This window comes from Notechis scutatus, chromosome 2, assembly GCF_049901735.1.
Source record: "Notechis scutatus isolate UNSWTSFEM ecotype Mainland chromosome 2, rNotScu1.2, whole genome shotgun sequence".
Lineage (NCBI taxonomy): Eukaryota > Metazoa > Chordata > Lepidosauria > Squamata > Elapidae > Notechis > Notechis scutatus.
In genome coordinates, this window is record NC_142010.1 from 206,434,118 (window position 1) to 206,454,487 (window position 20,370).

At 37.3% G+C, this 20,370-nt stretch overlaps 1 long non-coding RNA gene across 5 annotated transcripts in view; it reads right to left on the reverse strand.

Annotated features, from left to right (window-relative positions):
* LOC148132484 (uncharacterized) overlaps positions 1 to 20,370 on the reverse strand; it is a 185,378-nt gene that overhangs the window by 69,174 nt on the left and 95,834 nt on the right. Inside the window, exons 3-4 of one of the 5 annotated variants that reach the window (XR_015748067.1) lie at positions 19,524 to 19,637; positions 18,890 to 18,983 (exon numbers count right to left, since the gene is read on the reverse strand). The exons of 3 other annotated variants lie outside the window; for them this stretch is intronic. This is a non-coding gene — a long non-coding RNA (uncharacterized LOC148132484). Of the gene's footprint in view, positions 1 to 18,889; positions 18,984 to 19,523; positions 19,643 to 20,370 lie in introns of those variants that run through there. One more of the 5 variants, XR_015748075.1, reaches the window with a different exon arrangement.

Genomic DNA, 20,370 nt, shown 5'->3' on the forward strand with positions numbered 1-20,370 from the left:
TCTTTCTTTTACTTCTAACAATTTTAATCTTAGCCTATTCAAGGGCTAAAGTCATAGAATCTTATTTCATTTCTTTTCATTTTTTTTCTCTTTGTTGACAGCCTACAAGACTAACATGGAAAAAGATGCTACACTGGACATTTTAAAACCAGCTGGTATTTTAATAATTAAAGGGATACATAAACACACAACTCTATCACATATTTCAACTGTTATTTTACTATATACCCACTCAGCACAAACTGACAAAATCCCTCTCCTTTCTCACACATTTATAATGTGTGTGTGCCCCATTCGTACTCCGTCTCAGAAAATCTGATGTTTTTAGTCTAACAAACAGGGCGAAGAGTGGGGAGTCTCCAGAGCGAAACAGGTCACTTCTGTCCATGCAACTAGTGATATTTTCTTATTACAAAGATCAGAGCCCTTAGTTGATGACAGTTTATAAACTGCAAACTGGCTTAAGGTTTATCTTTCCATTAACTCTTGTCAATGGGAGCAGGGAAGGGTTGAATATATTGAGGGCTGTATCTTTGCCACTGAGACTCTTCAAGTTACTGTAGTTTGTTTGGATTTCACTTCTCCTAATTGCTGCCATTTCCACGGATGATTTGGCCTATGTTTGAAGTTGATGAACAGTCCAGAGTATGTAGCACATACTGCTGCTCTCCGTGTGCCAGGAAATAGAAGAAGGCGATAGTGTGTTTCTGTGTCTATGTAAACACTTGCCACAAAACCTTCTTCTATTCAATGCTGTGTCTAAATTTGCCCTCTACCAGAAGTTTCTGGCTTGCTTAAATGCTTCTATCAACAATGATAATCAGTCAGGATGCTGCTACTGTGCAAATTACTTACAAAGGAGGAAAGCTCCTGCTTTCCAGAAGGAAGAGAATGGTCTATAAGAAAAGGAAACAAAGTAAAAAAAAAATGATCTCACACAACAACTTGAGTTATAACTGCATAGGCCACAAAGATAACGGCTAGTTCATGCATCCATTATCTGCTTGATTCCTCAGCAACCGTTTCTTTAGCAAAGACTTGTAAAGAACCAATTCATGGAATGAATCATCTTCAAGGGCTAATCACTGCACGAAGCTCAGGGGGTCTGTGCAAGGGATCTAAATCAGGGGTGGGATTCTACTGGTTCGGACCGGTTCTATAGAACCGGTTGTTATGATTCTGTGCAGTTCGGAGAACCGGCAAATTGTGCCCCTGGTTGGCCACACACCTCTCTGCCCACCCCTCCCCTCCCCACCCAGTCAGTCCTTATTGCGCATGCGCAACATTGCTGACTGCATTCTCCCCCCCCCCCCAGTTACTCCTTAAGGTATTTTTTTTTTCCATCCTGACGATCAGCTGTTCTGATGATCAGCTGTGCCGCATCCCCCTCTCTGTCTTACAGCTTTGCCCAGGAGGCTTCCCAGGAGGCAAAAAAAAATGGGGGGGAGGGTTTGCTGCAAAAAAGCCACGCCCACCCAGTCACATGGCCAGGCACATCTAGCCACGCCCATAGAACCGGTGGTTAAAAAATTTGAATCCCACCCCTGATCTAAATGTATGAACTCCAGAACCAAAGCATGGTGTTGTGATGCTCTGTTACCACCCTTTCTTTCTGTACCTATTTTACATATTGAACATGGCTTTGATGTTACACAACTATCTTACAGATTCTGCAGGTGCATATGACTTTTGAGTTAAGACACACATGTAAAAAAAAAATGTTTATTCTGGGATGTGCCTATACTTTCCTGTGCTATCATGTCTTGCTGGCATGATTACAAAATGCACCTGAATGAAACCTGAGCATTGCTCAGTTCGTCCAACTTGTGAAGCTGTCCTTTAAATCTCTTGCATTGATAAGCATTCAGGCTGCACTCTTACTCAGACAATTACATAGCTCAGCAGAGACTGAAGGACTTCTTTCTGTAAGAACTCATTTTCAGCTTACATCTTTGCTACCTTTGATCAATGAAAAGATGATAAGGGATTAGGATTAGTGGAAAAATGACTCGGCTTCGGCATTTAAAATTACACATCGAAGTAGGAAAGAACAAAAAAACCTAATTATTTTATTTCAGTCTTAATCTTAGAATGTGAAAAAAAATGTCTAATGAAAAGTTTGTTCATGAGAAGCCTAAGCATCCTATACTCTCAAGAAGTGATTATCATTTTTTTTCTAAATGTCCTTTCTCCAACCTGGTGCATTTCTAGCCAATAAATCATGGGAATAACAAGAATTGAAGATTAGTTTGGGGCAGACTATTCTAAATAGTAAAGCGGGCTACATATGAAGAACACAGAAGTAATATAATTTTTTTTTTCTTGTGGAAACAGTTTTTTAAAAATATCCCTTTATGGTGGTTTAGCTGAGAGTGAATTTCACCACAGAATCAATCACAGCCTTGGGCTAGAATAAACTCAGACCAAATGTGGTTTTCGGAAGAAACCGAAATGCGGGGATATGGGTGTTGGATTGTAGATACAGTTTTATTTTAGATTTCTCTAGATACTCATTTCAATAATGCCATTGACTTGAAAATGACCTATCATCAGCTTCCTAGGTTATTTCAGGATTCTTCTACAGAAGTAGAAGCTTCTGCTTCTGCACTTAAACATGTGCATCTCTGATCTTTTATTTTTTCTGAATGCATAAACACATGGGAGCCCTTTTTGTTTACAATAATGCAGGGCATTCTTAAGAATCCTTAACTATTAAGAAACATGTTCTCAAATTTGCAGTCTTACAAAGCACGAGCATTTTCCTGCTGTTTTTCTATTCTGAACTCTATCATGTGCGGCATCAACCTTTTCCCCTTCCTTCCTTCCTTCCTTCCTTCCTTCCTTCCTTCCTTCCTTCCTTCCTTCCTTCCTTGTCCCAAAGATGCTTTTTCAAAAAGCAACTGGATTCTCTTTGTTTTCCTTGAAAATGTTTCACTTCTCATCAAGAGTTCTATCAGAACTGAAGAAATTTCTTGAATGAGAAGGCAAACTTCTTCAAGGGGGGAAAAGGTCCAGTTGGTTTTTGAAAAAGCATCTTTGGGACAACCATGACCTGGATGACTAAAAATCTTCATAGTCTTTCTTTCTTTCCTTCCTTCCTTTCTTCTTTCCTTCTTCCTTCCTTCCTTCCCCCACCCCAATGGGAATTCTCCTTTTTCACTATCCTCTGTGGAACAAGAGATGTTGTGGGAAGGGTTACAAGACATCGTATTTCACTCCCACTTTCAACAGCTTTTCAGTTAAAGCCCCAACTGCCAAGCGACTGCATCTTTTGATCTAGTTTCATGCTACCTTCTAGTGAAGAATCTTTGCTCTTGAGTTTGACAATTTCATCATTTCAAGGAAAGCAGCTGTCAGACGGTATCACTGTCAAAAACAGAAAACTTCTCAAGATACCTTAGAGCAATGCCATGGAGGAGCAGGAAGTTTAACACTGTGGCCTTTGATGTGATCTAATTCCTCATAGATTAATAAGAGAGTGGGAAAGGACAGCCATTTCCTTAAGAAGATCGTGAATGCTTTTTTTCCCTTCCTCCTTGGCTATTCAGGAGGATCCTCTTTTACCTACAAAGGACAAAATAAAGTTTCTACCTGCAAAGATGATTGTCTGGGTCCATTAAAATCTTCCATTATTGAACTTCAGTGAAATGAAAAAGTTGTACAAAAGCATACTGTTATAAAATTCCCATATCTTCCTATGTTAAATAAATAAATGTTATTTATTTATAAAGCATTAAAGGAAAAAATACAAATAGTACAAGTGTAAAAGAATATAAAAATAGATAATACAATTTAAAAAAAACACTAAAACAACAAAATACTGGTGGATAGTTAGCAGATCTAAAGTCACATAGCTCATAGGACATTATTTGAAAGTTTATTAAAGTATCAGACAGTTTGTATCTATATTTTAATCAAAATATGTCTCTGTTAAACTTTGAAAGTACCTGGCTGACATAAATAAATTTATTAAAGTAAAACAGGGATAAAGTGAAAAGTGTATGCAATCAACAATAGTTTAACACAAATCAGTACATTGCCTATAAATTATGTGGCAATTTCCTATATATTTCAAAGAAACCTGCCTGGATCATTTCATTGGTCTTTTGCAATTTTTACATAGCAAAAAGTTCAGCAAATCTAAAAAGGAGACTGCTATCCTAGTAAATAAAACAGAACTGCTATAGAATAAATAATAATAAATGATACATAAGAACTGCTAAATTAACATATTGCAGCAAATCATAATATAGTTTGTTTAGTTTGTAATTACCATGGTGTGAATATCCAAATACTGTATTTTGAAAACCATTATTGTAGTATTGTCCATGATTCAGTAATTTGTTTACCAAAGGTACGATTAACATAAAAGGGACTTAATTCAATATGAACCCACCCTTCTCCACACATTTGCTCAAAGACTCATTGTTCTTAATAGAACTTAATCAGATAAATGTGCATACTGAATTGCAACTAAAAAATTCAAAATGTTGTTCTCTTCTCACTTATTCCTGGGGAATGTTTGTTTAATTTTGCTTTTTAGATTCTACAGTCAGATGATATTCAACAAATCTGGATTTCAAGCACACACACACACACACACACACACAAATTTCCCTACTTAACATGTTGATGTTCTAAAGAATTGGTTTTTCAGGAGCAACCAAGAGATATTTTCATATGTTTTTCCATTTACAACTTAAGGTTAGCTTGAGCACTCTTGTAAACCAAGTACTTTTCTAGTTTTGATGTGGCATTTTTCAGAAATATTTGCTCTGTCTCAGTTGTGCTTACTATGTAAAGCTGCTTCTTTTGTCCCTGTGCCTCAAGAGGCCAGTAAAAGCCCTCCAGAAACACATTCATTAATTGGGGGGAAAGCCCAAAAGATGGCATAATAGAATAGAATTTTTTATTGGCCAGGTGTGATTGGACACACAAAGAATTTGTCCCTGGTGCATAAGCTCTCAGTATACATACTTCTTGGTAAACTAGAAAAATGTGGGATAGACAGCATCACTACCAGATGGACTTGGTATTACATCTACATGGAGGGAAGTAAGCAGTGGCGTAAGATAAAGTTCTGTCTTAGGCCTGGTACTCTTCAATATCTTCATAAATGACTTAGATGAGGGAATAGATGAGGAATTCATCAAATTTGCAGGTGACATTGAGCTGGCAGGAACAGCCAAAACCTCAGAAGACAAGCTCAGGATCCAAAAAGATCTTGACAGATTTGAACAATGGGCCCTATACAACAAAATAAAATTTAATGTGGAGAAAAGCAACGTTTTATACTTAGGCAGGAAAACCCAAAAGATGGCATAATAGAATAGAATTCTTTGCACTTTGCACTTGCAGTAGATTAGATGAATCCTGGCTCAAAAACAGTAACTGTGAGAGGTGCCTTGGAGTCCTAGTGGATGATCACTTAAACATGAGCCAGCAGTGTGCAGAAGCAGCCAAAAAAGCTAATACAATCCTTGGTTGTATAAACAGAGGCATAGAATCAAAAACATGTGAAGTATTAGTACCACTTTATAAAGCCTTAATAAGACCATACCTGTAGTACTGTATCCAATTTTTGTCACCACATTACAAAAAAGACATTGAGACTTTGGAAAAAGTGCAAAGAAGAGCAACTAAGATAATTAAAGGCCTGGAGATTAAAACATATGAACAATGGTTGCAAGATTTGGGTTTGGCTAGTCTAAAAAAGAAGGACAAGGGGGAACATGATAGCAATATTCCAGTATTTGAGAGGCTGCTACAAAAGAGGAGGGGGTCAATTTGCAAAGCACCAGAGGGCAGGACAAGAAACAATGGATGGAAACTAATCAAGGACAGAAACAACCTGGAATTAAAGAAAAATTTCCTAACAGCGAGGACAATTAACTAGTGGAACAGAAATTGTGGGTGCTTCATCACTGGAGGTTTTTAAGAAAAGGCTAGACAAACACTTGTTTGAAATAGTATGAGGCCTCCTGCTTTGAACAGGAGTTAGACTAGAAGACTTCCAAGGTCCCTTCCAGTTCTATTCTGATTGGTTGGTTGGTTGGTTGGTTGGTTAAACTGAAATCTTTGGGGGAGAGAATCTTAAGAAACTTATTCAAACATCAAACAAAGATGGAATATTCTTATATTCTGGGCAGTAATTATCAACATCCAAGGTAGCATAGCAGATATTCCTCTATTTACAAGCACATCCAGTACTCAAGATGGAAAGCTACAGGAATTGATTAAATTTAAAATGATAAAGAGAAAAAGAAGAATCAGTGAAACTTCTATGTATTATTATACTACTGCTCCATGTTATATTCCATATTATACTGTGATAGCTAATATGAGGAACTGCACAATGACCAACAGATTAGAAGTGTTTAGTTTACTTATTGTTGGGAAAAAAATCTGATTTGTTCCATGGCCAAATAAATAATCACAGGATGCCTGCTTGAAGTGGAAGCAGAAGTTATTCAATGCCAAAGGAAATGCTGTCAAAAATAGCCATGAGGTCAAACTGTTGAGAGTATAGTATTTATAGTAATAATGGACTTTGATAGGGCATGTTAGATACGGAAAGTGAGGTGTTCTTGCCCTGGGGACGTGTGAAGACCAGAAAGGAAAGTTGTTTCTGACCCAATAGATCTGTATGTCTTAGATATGGAGATCTTTTCCAAGGAGTGGAATGTTATGAGGGGTTTGGAGTCAGGGTTTAGCCCGAGGAGCTGATGCCAAGGAGCAGTATTGTGATAAAAGATTTTCCTTATCTTAAGGGAATTTTGCTTTATAATTGTTTTGCCAGCATTGGCTGACTCCCTGAAGAGACATGTTTAATCAACTGCAGCCCAGGTGTCAATGCGGGCAGAAATGTTTAAGTGGTTTCTTTATATTTTTATTTTGAAGTTGCCAATGGATCAGGAATGGTTGGGTGGATATGTGGCTTGGCTTGCAGAGGTGTCATGAAGGTTTTAACATTCCAACAGTCCTCCTTTGTGCGGAACCACAGTTTTGCAGGGGTGTGTCAGTTTGGGAAACTCTTTCTTGCCTGGCTTAAACAGGAAGGATTACATTGGGCAACACAGCAAGAGACTATGGCAATTATTATTAGATTTAGTACTCTTAAGAAGAAAAAAAGTTTTAACCATATGAGATACGCTACGAGAAGTCCAAGAACCTGGGATTGTATTTTATATGTTGGGCCAGGGTTTTTCAAATTTCGGAAGTTTCCTTTAATCAATTGGGAATTCTCAGACAGGGTGAAGCATTTACTTTTTTCTTCTTCTTCTTCTTTCTTGCTCCAGAGTTACAATTACAGGAAAAATAACACTGAGGTGCTATAGAAAAATTGTTAATATAGTAGAATTAAAGTGGGGGGGGGGAATAATTCATCACATACAAGAATTCAGAGATGCAGGCATAATTTCTGTTGACTTCAATCAGAATAAATGTAGCCATGAATGTGAGAATGATATAACCCAGCTCAATCAGTCTGATAACAAAACCATTAAAATTGGTAGAATGGTCAAAACATATATCACAAGTGAACATGGTGTGTTTGATAAATCTTGTCTATTTGGAGAATAAAAGGATTTGAGATAAAGATGAAGGAACTTGTCAGAGGTGGTATTCAGCAGGTTCTGACCAGTTCTGGAGAACCAGTAGTGGAAATTATGAGTAGTTCAGAGAACCGGCAAAAACCACCTCTGACTGGAGATTTTACAGTATCCTTCCCCTGACACGCCCACCAAGCCATGCCAGTAGTAAAAAAATTGAATTCCATCACTGGAACTTTTCTAGTACAAGTGGTAGGAGGTCAGAATTCAATCAAGGTAAGTTTTTAATGGGCTGATTTATTGGAAACATTTAAGTGATTGTCTCAAACCTCATGAGCTCTCAGATGATCATATGCAATGCATAAAACAATGGTATGATTGAATAACTGCAAAAACTACTATTAAAGTACTATACTGTGTTGGAACAATCTCTGTTGCAGCAAGAAGTAAGTGCTGGAAAAATACATTTCATTCATCTTAGCTTACAGAGGTGGTATTGTGAGTCACAAAACAAGGAGTTATGTCTCAAATGGTAATTTTATCTAGCAAGTTGAGCTTATGAACAATCTGTTGTAGAACACAGTAAGTATATCAAAAAGCATGAAAAATAAATTTGATTGATAAGCCATACAGTATACTGCAGATGGTCTTAAATATAGTGAAATCCTCCAAATTCTTATTCTTAATTGTACCCCTATTTAAGATACATTCACACACAAATGTACAAATAAAGTTGGCACTTAATGTTAGAACAGTCAATGTAGAAAAGGCTGGTTGAAGAGCATTTTGTAGAATTTTGTAGACTTTAGTGGTGCTGGATTGACAAGAGTTTTTCTTGAAGAGCTGAATCTAACATTCATTTATCATTCATTCAATTTATCATTCATTCATTCATTTAAGAGCAAAGTTTATCATTTATTGACTTTAAGGATCAAGGTTACAATTGATTCAAATATGAAAGGAAAGCATGTTGGTGTGTAAAAGACACCTTTAAATATAAATTGTGCACCATTAAGAATCTAAGTTGATGTGATTTTATTTTATGTGATTCAGTTAAACCTTGTGGAACGGCTTTGACTTATATTGGAAATTTATAGACTTCATCTCTTTACAACTTCAACTAAATTATTAAATAAACAGACTTTGTGTAAAACACTTGGTGATTATGCCATTAGAAATTTGATGGGAAAGTTACACTGCTAGAATAAAACTTGGAAGTGTTGAAGTTTGCAATGTAATTACTGAATTGTTGAATATGTCCAACCTTGACAGTGTAACTTACCATATGTCAGGCTCTATCTCTTAGGTCTAAGCTATTCACATGCCTTCTTCAAGATCCTACAAAGTGTAGATAAGAAATTAGAAGGTGGAATTCAAGAGTATACAGCTGAGTACAGGTAGTCCTTGACTTATGATCACAATAGAGCCCAACATTTCTGTTGCTAATTGAAACATTTGTTAAGTGAGTTTTACCCCATTTCTTGATCACATGACCCTGGGAACTGCAGCCATCATAATAAATATGAGTCAGTTGCCAAGCATCCAAATTTTGATCACATGGCCATGAGGATGCTGCAATGGTTATAAGTGTGAAAAATGGTCAGTGTCATTGAAACTTTGAATGGTCACTAAATGATCTGTTGTAAGTTGAGGACTACCTGTATAGAACTCAAGTTTTTTTTTAAAAAAAACAAACAGAAGTTACTGAAAACACTGCTGAGATATTGAAAGGTCCTATTCATGCCAAATTTCAAAAGCAACATGTGAGGAAAAAGGTGACAGCTTTCTCCAAATGAGACAGCAGATAAGCCTGTACTTGTCTCAAAAGGAAAGATTCATGTTAAGTTCATTAAGGTTATGATGGATTAAATAATTGCTCAATTAAAGGATGATGAAGCTGTTACAGTATGAATCATTTAGCAAAAATGAATGATGTAAGCATCAAAAAAAAGCAAAACAATATATTTATATCATTGTTACCTATTTGAAATCAAGAGTAACTTTAGGTATGTAATCAACCTCAAGCAAAATGCAGTTTTGCATACCTCAGTTTAATTTTAAGTATAGTCAAACACGTCATTATGTCCCATGTAGTAGTCTTTGCTTAATGTCCATTCATATGACAGTGACTATTTAAAGTTATAATGGTACTGAAGGAACTTATGATCATCCTCAAAGTTCCAGCCATTTTATCACCCTCACAGTGACATGAACAAAATTTGGATGCTTAGCAACCAGCTCACACATGACCAGTTGCAGCATCCCATAGCAATGTGATTGTCATTTGCAACCTTCCTTGTCAGATTCCCACAAGCAAATACAATAGGGATGCCAGCAGGGAAGGTTGCAAGTCACTTGGATAAGTCTCTCCTACCCACAGCTCACTCGCCCTTTGTCGCTCACACATTGTGCCCTTCTTGCCTGCCTTCACTTGCATGGACCACATCCTCTTTATTGCATGCTATGGAGTCACTCATGTGATGGCCTGTGCCCGGCTTCCCCTCCCCCCATGGTTCCCACACACTTCTTACCTGTGACTCCCATTGCTACTCCCTTGACAACTGTTCAAATATCTTGGGGTTACAGCTCTTGGGGTTACAACAGCAACCAGGACTACCTGGATCATTGTCTCTAAGCGATGCAGTCATGTGACGACAGATTTTATGACCTCATTGCTTCGAGATGGCAATTTTGATCTGAATTGCGGTTGTAACTTGAGGACTTCCTATAGTTCTTACTGTATCAATAAGGGTTGCATTTGGAAAGAAACACTTTTCAAAATTGAAATTAAAACAAAAAACAAAAAACCAACCTGTATTCATCCATGTCACTAGCTAGGTACAGTTAGTGCATACATTGAAGCATGAGGAAATGACCATAAAAAGTTCCACCTTTAATAAGGAAATTTAAGCCTAGATCCAAGTTCAAGTAACAGGCATGGAGCACCTCTCTACCTGAACAACTTTATTGTTGCCTAAGCCAGCCTCTCTAAGTATTTGTGAAAGTAGACAGAGCCAATCCAACATAAAAGGAAGAAAATGGCTTCTTAGCTTTTCCTTATGGGTTTAAAAATGGCCTTATATCTTTTTTGCTTCACTTAAGAAAATAGCCTAGTGTTTGTTTGTTTTTGGTTTTGTTTTAAAACTGTTTACTTATGTGGAGAAAAGCAAGTAAAGGGAAATTCCCAGAGACAAGCACATGAAATGGCCTGTTCAGAAAGCAACAATTTGGACTGTATTTTATTTTTTTAAGAATTTATTTTGATTTGTCAATCGCTTACAAGATACAGGTATAAGAATAAATATAGTTTTGAATACATGACATAGATACTTATAAGAAAAATAAAAAAACAATAGGACAGGGATGGTAGGCACCATAATAAAAAAAAGTGATAAATAAATCTTGATGGAAAAAATGGGCACAGCATGGGGAAGATCTTTTGGCACTGTGTCCAGTTGACAGTGGGACCCTGAGATACAAAACAGCATAACTTAAACACTAAGTTGTACTTAAATTTAACAGATTCCCCTCAGGTTTCAATACTTTTTCATATGTTATATAGGAGATATAGATTTTCAATAATTAAAAGCAAAGTCACCAGCTTCCTGATGAAGGCACTTGAGTGGCCAGTATTGTAGCAATACTTTGTATATTAACATGTTTCACACTTAAAATGCGAGGAGACACCTAAGTAGATATAATACTTTGAGTCAGCTAAACCTTTTACTTGATTCTATGGATTAAAAGAGAGCTAAAATGTTTTAATAGAATTACTCAATGTAAAGTACAAAAGATCATTGTAAAAATTATGGAAGACAAGTGAAAAACCAAGAATGATTTTTTTAAAAAGGACCAGAACTTTAAACTTAAAAGAAGCTATCATTGAATCAGGCCTCTTAATTAAAATTAGCAAATAGTTTCATACTGAAAGAAAAATAATATTAATGTTGTATTCTAGATTTATCTCATCAAATTTTGCTGCCAATATTTTTCTTAACATAAATAGACAAGAAATGGGACAAAGGTGCACATCAGCCACTAAAAGGATTTCTGTTTATATAGTGATATATATTTCCTGGTCTTTCCATCAAGCAAGTGTCAGGAAGTACAAGTAATGGAATTATATGCATGTTCCTCCCTGCCTTCTAATAAATTTTGGCAGAGAAAGTGAAAAAAAAACAGGAAAAAAAAAAGAAAGAGAAAGAGGGAAGGAGGGGGAAAAGATGTAATTCAGATGATGTGCACTATCATGAATCTTCAGCAGAAGCAATAAGAAAGTGTAATGTGAATGTAAAATTTCATAGTTTGAATAAATAAAAAATAATAATCATTTTGCCACAGATAAAAGGATAGGAGGCTAGGTATAATCAAACCTTGTTTTAATGCACGGCTCACGCACAGAACAGTTATGTCTGCTGCCATATCTAGGCAGGAGTGAATACATTACCTAAAATACAATACAAACTATTAACATTGAGATACTAAGTTCCTTTCTAGAGTGTATTTTTTATTAAAAATTTTAAGCAAGAAGATAAACGTTAACACAAACTAATGGACAATAAGAAACGAAAAGGAAAAAAAGAAGGAAATCAAAGAAAAAAGTGCAAGAAAAGGAGAAACGACATAGAAAAATAGAAGAGAAAGAAAAAATGATAAAGAAATAGTTTGTGATATTCTTCACAGTAGTTAAAAGTACAACTATATTTCGACCTTCCTATTCTTCTTCTTTCTGGAACTTATGGTATTCAGCAGGTTCTGTCTAGTTCTGGAGAATCGGTAGCAGAAATTTTGAGTAGTTTGGAAAACCGGGAAATACCACCTCTGACTGGAGATTTTATAATATCCTTCCCTGCCACGCCCACCAAGCCACGCCTACAGAACCGGTAGTAAAAAAATTTGAATCCCACCACTGGTCACAAGTTAATTTTTTTCCTTTTTCTCACAATAAGTCCAATTGACAATATCTAAGAGCTGTAAATATATCATTCCAGAATTTAATGATCTTTTTTTTCCTCCCAATTATTACTAGAAGTGAAACCTGACAATTATATAAAGCAGCTTCCCCTAACTTAAATAGCCTCTGTAGGTGTTGGGCTACAGCTCCCAGAATTCCGAGTTAGTAGAACTGAAGGATACCAGCTTGGAATGTCTGCCAAATTAATGAGTTAATTAATCAAGTTAGCTCTTTGAACGATGCACCATTACAGCTCTAAACTTAGAGTATATCCATAGACTTGGGTATAAGTCCCAGTGAAGCCGTTTGTGTATACTTTTGAACAGACTCATATAGAATTGCACCATTCAATTTGTAACATGCATTTTTCACCCTGAATGCCTGTTTTTGTCTGATAGCATCTATCCAATGCCACCCATATAAAAACATTCATTGCAGGTCCAACTTCAAGAAGCAACCCCCCCCCCCCAAAAGTCTCAAATAACTTTTATGGTATTTGGGATCCTTTAAAACCTGCTGTCAACATTAAGCATCTTAAATGCACTTGCAAAATGCTTTTTTGGTCAAAGTGCATACAGTATGACTATATCATGTGAGCGAGTGATCATTTTTATGCATTTATAAAAATCCATCCTATCCAAATCCAAATAATATTAGGAAGAAAAAGGAATCTATTTGAAAACGGCACAGCAAAAAAATAAAAACAAGAGGATAATTCTGTTCTTTTCCTGTGTGCAGCCATAAAGAAATTGATCAGTGCATGGAAAATGTTACAGCATAAAGCAGTGCTTAGAAAGTATTTGAGTAATAAGATCCTTGCCAAATACATTTTATTTATTAAAGGCACATAAGAGTGTAGATTGAAATGGACATGTTTATTCCAGCTAAGGCTGCTATACTGAGTTTCTACAGTATGATATTATATAAAAATTATAGGCCTGGGGCCTCTCACGTTTTTTGTTGTTAGTTTTCTCAAGGCCAGAGCAGGCCCTGCTTTCTTTCTTTTACAGTGTATATCTGATGGAGATTAGATAGCAAAGACAGCGAAAGGGCATAATTTATTTCATGGGCAAGTAAACAAACAATATTTGGTTCCCTCTTTTGGCTACTGTATGAAGAAAGGAAGCCTGAAATCAGCAAGAATGCTTTTGGCCATAAAATTATAAGGCAAGAAAATGAATTTAGATAACTCCATGAACCTTAATTGCATGTTTGTAAAGTTAACAGACAGACTGAGCTTTTGCTCAAATATAGCTTAAGGTCAAATACTTTGGCATAGTCTTCCCCCAACCCAGTGCTCTCCGTACGTGTTAGGTTACAATTCCCATTTTCCTTGCACTTTCAGAGTACACATCTAGAGGACACTGGACTAGAGAAGGTTGCCATAAGAGATGAAACTCCATTTTTCCTCTGCCTCTCCCAATTTGCTTTATGGTGACCCATGAGGAGATAGTATTCTTTTGGGATAATCATGAGCTGAATTTCTTCTGAGGCAATATTTAGTAGCAGATTGGACAAGAAAGCAAATCATATAGCAATAGCACTAAGACTGATATGCCACTTCACAGTGCTTTACAGCCCTCTCTAAGAGGTTTTATTGAGTTACTATATTGCCCCCAACAATCTGGATCCTCATTTTATCAACCTCGGAAAGATGGAAGGCTGAGTCAACCTTGAGCCGGTCAGATTTGAACTGCCGGCAGCTGGCAGTCAGCAGAAGTAGCTGCAATACTGCATTCTAACCACTGTGCCACCATGGCTTAGATGTGGTTACACAGCAGGCGTATCCTCAGGTGATGGATTTTTTATTATATATGTCACACATAGAGCGTAGGCAAAGCTTCAATTGCATCATTGTACAGCCATTTGATTTTTTTTAACTGCAGACATCCCACTTACTCTGCTTATTTATTATTTTTATTTATTAAATATATATGCTGTCCAACTTTGGAATTGGGATGTCTAGTCTAACGGAGATAAGAACTAGGGCTGACATGATAGCGGTCTTCCAATATTGAGGGGCTGTAATGGAGAAGAGATGGGACAACCTATTCTCTAATGCAGGGCTGTCAAACTCGCGGCCTGAGGCCCATATGCATCACATGCTGGCCATGCCCACGCCCTGTTTAGCAAAGGGGGAAAAGTTGCAATACATTGCATGATGCGAGTTTGACACCCCTGCTCTAAAGCATCTGAAGGCATGACAAGAAGGAATGGATAAAAACTTACCATGCTAACTGGGGAATTCTGGGAGTTGAAGTCCACAAATCTTAAAGTTGGCAAATTGGAAACACTTCTGCTCTGAAATCATAAACACTTATGGACAAAAACAGATCTTAATTGGGGAAAGCCTGCCCATACTACTTGGTGATGCTTGCTTACTCTTAGCATAAGTAAAAGTGAGAGTACTGTTCCAGCAATGAAATTTACTACCAGCTTCTGTGTATCAGTTCTTTAGAAAAGCCCAAAAAGTGAGGCTCCTTTTTCTTTTTCTTTTTTCTTTTCTTTTTTTTAAAGTGGTCAAATGTAATTTATTTTAGTTTGTTGTTGATTTATTTTAGCTGGTGTTTTATTTTTCTGTTGGCTCCTAGTTCATTCTGGCTTCAGTTTTGTGCTATTTATGTTTTATTATTATTATCCTAAGCTACCTTGAGAGGGTTTTAACCTTAGAGGCAACCTATTAAGAATTTGAAATAATCAACCATTTGATTGATTGATGTATTATATGTTCCAGTGATTGCTATCTGTTTGATTTTGAGCCATCTTTATAACACAGATTGAAGCAAAAAGGTTGGGAGGGAGAAAAGAGTGGGACAGAAAAAGATTCTGTTAAAACTATGAAAATGTGACATCTTGGTGTGAGCATTACTTTATACAAGCCTTTCTCAACACAGTACCATCCAGACAGATGATTGTTATTTATTTGATTTATTTCTTGTCTTGCTCCTATTGGCAAGATTAGGCCACAAGTCTCAGAATTTTCAACCATGCAAATCCTTTGTATAATAAATATATAGACGCATACAGTGGCACCTATAAACTTGTATGTTAAAAAAAAAGAAAGAAAAATGGAAGACATGGTGGTGTGGTCAAATTCTTGATCCTTTTATATGGGCATTGACACTGCATGAATATACAAATAAGCAGGGTTCTAATGAATTATAATTACCATCTTAAGTATTTGTGGATTTTGCTGCTATATCTGTTGGAGTATGTGTGGATGCAATATGTATGTGTATGTATACATGTGTGCGTGTGTGTGAATAAAATAAACTATGTACTATGTATAGACCACACTAGGTTTTATGCTGCTATAAACATAGAAGCAAGCTCAGAAATTAATCCATACATTCAGAGTCAGCATAGATTTCTCCAATTTTCCCCTCTGAGATTTTTTTTAAAAAATGGCTTTTTAAATACTGTTATTAGAATATTACAAATTTTACAGTACAATTTCTTTTTAAAAAAATCAAAAGAAAAACAAGAAAAAATAGAAAATAAAAAAGGGGAAAAAAGGAGAGAAAATGTAGAATGTTGATTTCCATCCTTCTTTTGATTGAATAATCTCTATCTTACTTTTTCCCCTCCCTCTTTAACTGTTTCTAATCCTCCAATACATAAAGATCTGCCCCTTTTTAAATCAAAGGAAGAATTCAGCAATCTATGGACTACAAGCAGAAAAAAGTAAAGTTTACAATCTTTCTAGTAGCCCCTGAAATTATAGCTAGAACCTCTAAGAAGCCAGAGAAGAGCAGGTAATTGAAGCAGAAGAACTGTTATTTCAGAAAAATGTCAATTTCTGTAGAAGTAGGTATAGCCACCTACTTCTGTTAGTTTTTCAATTTCTATGTGACACCAAGCCTTACTGTCTATAACTCTCAGTATAAATTAGCAAATTATGTGTCAGTCATTATTCATACTTCAATCTATGGATGAAGCAATTTGCTTCTGTTAGAAACATTGTGTGATCTGTAATAATATTTGGAACTCTCCATTATATGTTTGTGGATACTCCAACAGAGGAAGACAATTTTTAGTAAACTATCGCCATCTTATGGTCTGTCTTTAGTGTTATATTTTCTTTTGGCTTTTTAAAATTTAATTTGCGAACTTCTTTTCTACTATGATCTGGACAGCTCTGAAATCTATTTTTTCCAATACTGAATGTTTGCATTTTAATATTTCAAGTAAAATCAACAGGTTGCTTTTAGTTTTTTAAATTATTTTTTTTATTTTGTTTATCCCCTATGAAGGGATAATCTTCTAGATAAAATATTGCTATACCTTATAGCCAATAGATTTTATTTATTTAGCGAATGGCAAATACATGGACTTATAGTGGTTCAAATGTTAATGACCAGTCCACCCAGCCATTCAAGAACATGGTAGTCTATGGTTGAAAAACATCAGACATTGGGCTGGTGTAAGCCCTTGATGGACATTCAGACACAATGTGATAGATATTTTATCGAGGCACACCACAGTCACACTGAGGGGAAGAGACGAGTGGTGAGATTCAAAAAGTTTTACCACCAGTTCGGTGGGCGTGGCTTGGTGGGTGCAGTTTGCACATGTGCACACACTTTGCATGCGTATGCGCACCAAATGCACACTTTGCGCAGGTGCGGAGGCATTTTTGCAGGCGCAGAGGCATTCCAACTCATGCAAGCCTGCACTCTCCCGGTTGCTTCAGCAGCAGCTGCGCTTCAAAAGCACAGGATAAAGGTGAGTATGGGACCCCAGGTGGGCGGGGTGGGCCCAACAGCAGAGCAGCGGAGAGAACAAGTTCAGTCTCCGCTGTTCACTGCTGCTACCAGCTCACCAGAACTGGCCAGAACCGGTAGAACACCACCACTGGTAGAGACAAGACTCGAGTTAAACAATGAGCCCTGGCAGACACCATGTTGGGTACGGATCCTGTCCAGAGTTGATTAATGCTGGCAAGGAAGGTCAAAACCTGGCACCTTTTGTGTAGGGTCAGTAGATTACAATCTATCAATGTCAATTTTTTCATATTTTGACCTTTTGGTCATCAGAAGGACAACACAGTCTTATCTCTTTCATACACCAAAATATGTATATAGATGCCAGGTAAGATGTTCTAGAACAAGGATCCCAACCTCCGGTCCATTTCATTTGCACATGCATGGGATCTAGGTTTCACACACAAAACCATCACCACCACCCCATCACCACCACCACCACCAGTCTATAGAGCCAGAAAAGTTGGGGACAGCTGCTCTAGAAGACGAATTAGCTGTTCACCCAAAAGCAGGAAGAGGGTCTAAATATTCAAAGAGCTCGAAAAACAAGCTCTTCCATCCTATGGACTTCAGTGGTCTGCTACAGGCATTATAGGCCAACCATCATATTTTATACAAGCCATGTTCTTTTTAACCATGATTTCTTCAATAAGCCAAGATCGATCTTGAGACAAAGTAATCATTTTTTGCTTGACCAGTTCCTGGTTTGGGTATTTCTTCTGTATTAAAAGTCTTCCATCCCTCTATTGATTTAGTGAGACAATGGGGCATTGAGGTTCTTATGCATATCACAGGTGCTACTAGAGACAAGACATCTCTTTATAGCTTCCTTTTGTGGTCTTAGATTGGGAGGCGGTAGGAATCTGGATTCTTTTATATTAGGAGAATTGGGGAGATTCTTAAGAAACCCTTTTAATTTTTAAAATCCAGAGATTTTGTGTGTGTGTACGCGCGTGCGTAGCGCATACACACACACCTTTTTTAAACGCCTTTACTTGTCCTGGTAAATGACTGGACAAGTCCTTGCAGTTTTTCTTGGCAAGGTTTTGTGGAAGTGGTTTAGCCTTGATTTCTTCCCAGGATAAAATCTGTGCCCAGATGGGTTCAATCCCCAGGCAGTACCAGAACTCACAGTCTTCTATAATGGGTCTTGGCTCTATTTATCTTGGGAACATGAGTCTTAGCATTCTGAATAACATCTGGTGAGCCAATGGACATTGTGCATCCTGATACGTATTAAAAACCCTAAAATGTGTGTGTGTGTGTGTGTGTGTGTGTGTGTGTCCTTTCTCTTCTTTTTCCCTAGGTAATCCCTTATATCCCCTAGGCACACCTGGCTATTAAGGAAGTGGGAGCACTCTCTCAGGCTACTCGTTTGGGTTAGTATAAAAAAGCAGCATTTGTTTATTTATGCTTTTTTTTTTTTACTATTGTTGGTTTGGCATCAGGAAAAAGCATTTTTGAAAGTTGCTTTTATCTCAGATGCCAAAGTAATACCCATAGTTCAGCTGCGAACACTGTATATTGTGTCTTAAAGAGGCAGACCGTTTGAAGTAAAATGTTTTGGATAGGATCTTGGGTTTGGAAGAAATAACAAGTGAAAGCCCACAGTCTTTTCTTACCACAGAAACACCCTCAGATGGGAAAGTGGCTGGCTTTTGCATGAGATACCTCGAATATCTAATGCAGTGCAAGTAATCCTCAGAACAAATTCTTCTGTTAAAAAAGAAAAAGGAAAACCCTCAATGAAAATGCATAGATCCTTATTTTTTTCCGATGTAGAAGTTGTGTCCAGCTTGGATGACTCACAAGCAGTTTGGCAACATGCAGATAATATTCTCAACTAAATGGAAACCTCCCTACTAAAACTGCATGCCTTTGCCATTTTGTGGCATTCCCCTCCCCCCCTTCATTACTAAAAGGGAATAAATAAGGGAAAGAAAGCAAGAAAAAAGCCAGAAGAAAGAGGCTGGCGGACTTTTGGCTAAAGTACAGCCAACCAGCCAGCCATCATTATGAGCAAGTGTCTTGCAAAAGAAATACAAATCAATTCACATAAAACAAAATAAACACCACCGCCACCCCCCAAAAAAACATTCAACCCCAGCTGCACAGTGTAGCTTGTATAATATATGAAGGCGGGCAAGATTTGTACATCCCGAGGGATTCCAGCTCTGTGAGCTTACCACACAAAAATGTAAGGCTCCAGCTATAAACGCGCTGACGGGAAAGACCAAAAAAACTTTCTCAACATACCAGGGGAGCTGTATAAGTGATTGCAGCCTACAGCTTCTCAGGCTGCTCTCACGAATATCAGCATATCCACGGCTGTTTCGTTGGTCGTTCTCCAAGGCTGCAGTGCCCTCTGTGCTGCACTCGGGATGGGCAAAAAAAAAGGAGACAAGATAAATCAAAACGCATTCCGTTACTGAACGCTGAGATAATATTTTGGTATGGGCTTTTGAAAAGGCCTCTCCAGATGTTTGATTTGGCAGAGGGGGATTTCAGCAGACACTTTTCTTGCAACTCAACAGTTACAAAGTTCAGTTCTCCATTTTACAAAAAGCAAGGGACAGATCCCATTTCCACACCACAGAATGGAATTATTCCAGCTAAGAAAATGCAGATCACTTACTGGCAAGAGAGGTTGGTGGTGGTTGTTTTTTTAATGATCGTGTGTTTTTTTAAGTTCATCTAATACTATTTTCAATCATCCCATTTGCCTCCTAGCACAAGTACAGCCAACCTGGAGCCCACAGGCACCCGTATTCTAGCAAATACTCCTTCAGCAGCGTCTGGACTCCCTGTTCCATCTGATTTCAATTTATTTTTACATTCTTCACTTTAAAGCGTTAAATGGGAAGCTGGCATGTTGCAAAGACTAGACTGCCAAGCATACTTTTACTTAACCAGAACATCTCGATGGTCCACATAAGTTCCAAAGGGATCCTTAAAACATGTAACTATTCAGCTGGAGTCTTGTACTTTGTTGGGAAAGTAAATCTCAAAAGCCCTAGAAAAAAGTCAAGGTTCAATAGGAACTTAGAATGTGTAGTGGGAAGCTTTCTCACCAGTTTGCTTTCTGGCAAATGTATATTATGCC